The sequence below is a fragment of the Stegostoma tigrinum genome, chromosome 28 (genome assembly GCF_030684315.1).
Source record: "Stegostoma tigrinum isolate sSteTig4 chromosome 28, sSteTig4.hap1, whole genome shotgun sequence".
In the NCBI taxonomy this organism is placed as follows: domain Eukaryota; kingdom Metazoa; phylum Chordata; class Chondrichthyes; order Orectolobiformes; family Stegostomatidae; genus Stegostoma; species Stegostoma tigrinum.
Window position 1 is genome coordinate 12253910 of NC_081381.1, and position 4674 is coordinate 12258583.

General features: G+C 70.2%; 1 protein-coding gene across 1 annotated transcript in view; it reads right to left on the bottom strand.

Annotated features, from left to right (window-relative positions):
• The window catches only part of mib2 (MIB E3 ubiquitin protein ligase 2), a 224315-nt gene extending 220780 nt beyond the window's left edge, over window positions 1-3535 (bottom strand). Inside the window, exon 1 of the mRNA XM_048561339.2 lies at window positions 3441-3535. The gene's annotated coding sequence lies outside the window, so the exon portion shown is untranslated. The remainder of the gene's footprint in view (window positions 1-3440) is intronic.
• Between the last annotated feature and the right edge of the window lie 1139 nt (window positions 3536-4674).

Below are 4674 nucleotides of genomic sequence, written 5' to 3' on the forward strand. Positions count from 1 at the left end.
AGAGCGCGGGGGGGGGGAAGAGTGCGGGGGGGGGGAAGAGTGCGGGGGGGGGAAGAGTGCGGGGGGGGGAAGAGTGCGGGGGGGGGGAAGAGTGCGGGGGGGGAAGAGTGCGGGGGGAGGGGGGGGGGGAGGGTGGGGGAGGGGGGGGGAGGGGGGGGAGGGGGGGGGGGAGGGTGGGGGAGGGGGGGGAGGGGGGGGAGGGGGGGGGAGAGGGGGGAGAGGGGGGAGAGGGGGGAGAGGGGGGGAAGGGGGGGAAGGGGGGGGAAGGGGGGGGAAGGGGGGGGAAGGGGGGGGAAGGGGGGGGGGAAAGGGGGGGGAAAGGGGGGGGAAGGGGGGGGGAAAGGGGGGGGGAAAGGGGAAGGGGGGGGAAAGGGGGGGGAGGGGGGGGGAAGGGGGGGGGAAGGGGGGGGAAGGGGGGGGGAAGGGGGGGGGGAAGGGGGGGGAGGGGGGGGAGGGGGGGGAAAGGGGGGGGAAGGGGGGGAAGGGGGGGAGGGGGGGGAAGGTAGGGGGGAGGGGGGAAGGGGGGGAAGGTAGGGGGGAGGGGGAAGGGGGGGGAAGGGGGGGGGAAGGTGGGGGGAAGGGGGGGAGGGGGGGGAAGGGGGGAGGGGGAAGGGGGGGGGGGAAGAGGGGGGAAGGGGGGGAGGGGGGGGGAGGGGGGGGGGAGGGGGGAGGGGGGGAGGGGGGAGGGGGGGGGAGGGGGGGGAGGGGGGGGGAGGAGGGGGGAGGAGGGGGAGGAGGGGGAGGAGGGGGAGGAGGGGGAGGAGGGGGGGAAGGGGTGGGGGGAGGGGGAGGAGGGGGGGGGGGAGGGGGGGGGAGGGGGGGAGGGAAGGCGGGGGAGGGAAGGGGGGGGAGGTGGCGAGGTGGCGAGGTGGCGAGGGGGCGAGTGGAGTGCGCGGGGGGGGTGGAGTGCGCGGGGGGGTGGAGTGCGCGGGGGGGGGGTGGAGTGCGCGGGGGGGGGTGGAGTGCGCGGGGGGGGGTGTGGAGTGCGCGGGGGGGGGTGTGGAGTGCGCGGGGGGGGTGTGGAGTGCGCGGGGGGGGGTGGAGTGCGCGGGGGGGGGTGGAGTGCGCGGGGGGGGGTGGAGTGCGCGGGGGGGGTGGAGTGCGCGGGGGGGGTGGAGTGCGCGGGGGGGGGGTGGAGTGCGCGGGGGGGGGGTGGAGTGCGCGGGGGGGGGGTGGAGTGCGCGGGGGGGGGTGGAGGAGTGCGGGGGGGGGGTGGAGGAGTGCGGGGGGGGGTGGAGGAGTGCGGGGGGGGGGAGAGAGTGCGGGGGGGGGGAGAGAGTGCGGGGGGGGGGAGAGAGTGCGGGGGGGGGGAGAGAGTGCGGGGGGGGGAGAGAGTGCGGGGGGGGGGAGAGAGTGCGGGGGGGGGGGAGAGTGCGGGGGGGGGGGGAGAGAGTGCGGGGGGGGGGGAGAGAGTGCGGGGGGGGGGAGAGAGTGCGGGGGGGGGGGAGAGAGTGCGGGGGGGGGGGAGAGAGTGCGGGGGGGGGGGAGAGAGTGCGGCGGGGGGGGAGAGTGCGGGGGGGGGGAGAGTGCGGGGGGGGGGGAGAGTGCGGGGGGGGGGGGAGAGAGTGCGGGGGGGGAGAGAGTGCGGGGGGGGGGGGAGTGCGGGGGGGGGGGGGGAGTGCGGGGGGGGGAGAAGAGTGCGGGGGGGGGGAGAAGAGTGCGGGGGGGGGAGAAGAGTGCGGGGGGGGGAGAAGAGTGCGGGGGGGGGAGAAGAGTGCGGGGGGGGGGGGGGGAAGAGTGCCGGGGGGGGGGGGAGAGTGCCGGGGGGGCGGGGAGAGTGCCGGGGGGGGGGGAAGAGTGCGGGGGGGGGGAGAGAGTGCGGCGGGGGGGAGAGTGCGGGGGGGGTGGGGGTGCGGGGGGGGAGGAGTGTGCAGAGGTGGGGGGGGGGGGAGTGTGCGGAGGTGGGGAGGTGAGGGGTGTTGGGGGGGAGGTGAGGGGTGTTGGGGGGGAGGTGAGGGGTGTGTGGGGGGAGATGAGGGGTGTGTGGGGGGAGATGAGGGGTGTGGGGGGGGAGATGAGGGGTGTGGGGGGGGAGATGAGGGGTGTTGGGGGGGAGATGAGGGGTGTGGGGGGGAGATGAGGGGTGTGGGGGGGAGATGAGGGGTGTGGGGGGGAGATGAGGGGTGTGGGGGGAGATGAGGGGTGTGGGGGGGAGATGAGGGGTGTGGGGGGAGATGAGGGGTGTGGGGGGAGATGAGGGGTGTGGGGGGAGATGAGGGGTCTGGGGGGAGATGAGGGGTGTGGGGGGGAGATGGGGGGTGTGGGGGGGAGATGGGGGGTGTGGGGGGGGTGGTGTGTGGGGGGGGGGAGGTGAGGGAGTCGGGTGGGAGGGGAGTCGGGTGGGAGGGAAGTCGGGGGCGGAGGTGAGAGAGTCGGGCGGCGGAGGTGAGGGAGTCGGGGGGGGAGGGAGTCGGGGGGGAGGGAGTCGGGGGGGAGGGAGTCGGGGGGGGGGAGGGAGTCGGGGGGGGGGAGGGAGTCGGGGGGGGGAGGGAGTCGGGGGGGGGGAGGGAGTCGGGGGGGGGGGAGGGAGTCGGGGGGGGAGGGGGAGGGGGGGGAGGGGGGGGAGGGGGGGGAGAGGGGGGAGGGGGGGGAGGAGGGGGAGGAGGGAGGGGGAGGAGGAGGGGGGAGGGGGGGAGGGAAGGCGGGGGAGGGAAGGGGGGGAGGGAAGGGGGGGAGGGAAGGGAGGGAAGGGGGGGAGGGAAGGGAGGGAAGGGGGGGAGGGAAGGGGGGAAGGGGGGGAGGAGGGGGGGGGAAGGGGGGGAGGAGGGGGGGGGAAGGGGGGGAGGAGGGGGGGGGAAGGGGGGGAGGGAAGGGGGGGAGGGAAGGGGGGGGAAGGGAAGGCGGGGGGAAGGGGGGGGGAAGGGGGGGGAAGGGGGGGGGAAGGGGGGGGGAGGAAGGGGGGGGGAGGGAGGGGGAGGGAGGGGGGGGGAGGGAGGGGGGGGAAGGGGGGGGAGGGAGGGGGGGGAAGGGGGGGGAGGAGGGGGGAGGAGGGGGGGAGGGAGGGGGGGGGAAGGGGGGGGGAAGGGGGGGGAGGGAGGGGGGGGAAGGGGGGGGAGGGAGGGGGGGGAAGGGGGGGGGAGGGAGGGGGGGAGGGAGGGGGGGAAGGGGGGGGGAGGGAGGGGGGGGAAGGGGGGGGAGGGAGGGGGGGGAAGGGGGGGGGAGGGAGGGGGGGGAAGGGGGGGGGAGGGGGGGGGAAGGGGGGGGGAGGGGGGGGAGGGGGGGGGAAAGTGGGGGGGGTGAGGGGAAGGGGGGGTGAGGGGAAGGGGGGCTGGGGTGGTGGTGGGGGGTGGGGGGGGGAGTCGGGGGAGTTGGGTGGGGGTGGCGGAGAGAGCCTCTCCCTCCCTCCGGTCAATGTCCGCTCACTGCCACCTCCCGCCGCGCCATCTGCAAACCAGAAGGAACATGCCGCTCGGTTCTCACGCCGGTTCCCAGGGACTGACCTGCCATCGGGCCGCCCGCCTCCCGTGAGCCGGCCCAGGGGCAGCTGCTCAGCGGCAGCAGCGCCTCGCTCACTTAGATAGAGCGCTTTCCGCTGCGACCAACGGCTCATGAGGACCCCTGTGCGACGCCAGGCGTTTGTCTCTTCCCCGCCTTATTCTATTTCTCTGAACAAAATTGAAGACTCGTTACTCATTTAATACATCGCCAAGTTTTTAAATTTGTGTTTTCTACAGTCACATTATATTTTGCGCAATCAAATCGTACAGTCGTTAAACATTTTTGAAAACAGCGTCACATCAATCATTGAAAGCAAGCAACGAAAACAGGAGTTGCTGGAAAAGCTCGGCAGGTCTGGCAGCATCTGTGAAGAAAAGTCAGAGTTAATGCTTCGGGTCTGTTAAGTCCTGAATTTCGATTAAAAGGTATATTGTTTTTCATTTGAGATAAATACGACATTCAAAACTAGTTTAGGATTATTGAAGAAAATTGTATGAAGGATAAGCCTTAACAAACTGGACAAAGGTACTGAGCACATTATTGCTCGGTTTGCAGCTGAGATAGAGATAGATGGAGGCACAGTCAGTGTTGAGGAAGTGGAAAAGCTGCTGCAGCACTTGGACAGAGTACGACAGTGGGCCGAGAAGTGCCTGTTGGAATGCAATGTGGGAGGTGGTTCGGTTCCGCTCTTTACGAAGAATAGACACATAGACTACTTTCTAAATGGTGAAAGGCCTTGGAAAGCTGAAGCACAAAGGGACTTAGGCGTCCTAGTTTAGAATCCTCTTAAGGTTAACATGGAGGTTCAGGTGGCAGGTAGGCAGGCAGATGCAATGTTAGCATTCATTTCGAGAGGGCTGGAATACAAGAACAGCATTGTACTGCTGAGGCTGTATAAGTCTCTGGTCGGACTGCATTTGCGATATTGTGAGCAAGGATATGGTGGCCTTGAAAGAAGCCCAGAGGACGTTAACAAGAATGATCTGGGAGTGAAGGCCTTATCATATGAGGAATGGTTGAGGACTCTGGGTCTATACTTAATGGATTTTGGAAGGATGAGGGGAGCTTTAGTAGGAACTTACAGAATACTAAGAGGCCTGGATAGAGTGGACGTGGAGAAGTTTCCACTAGTAGAAGAGACAAGGACCTGAGGGCACATCCTCAGAGTAAAAGGATGGCCCCTTAGAATGGAGATGAGGAGGAATTTCTTCAGTCAGAGGGTGGTTAATCTGTGGA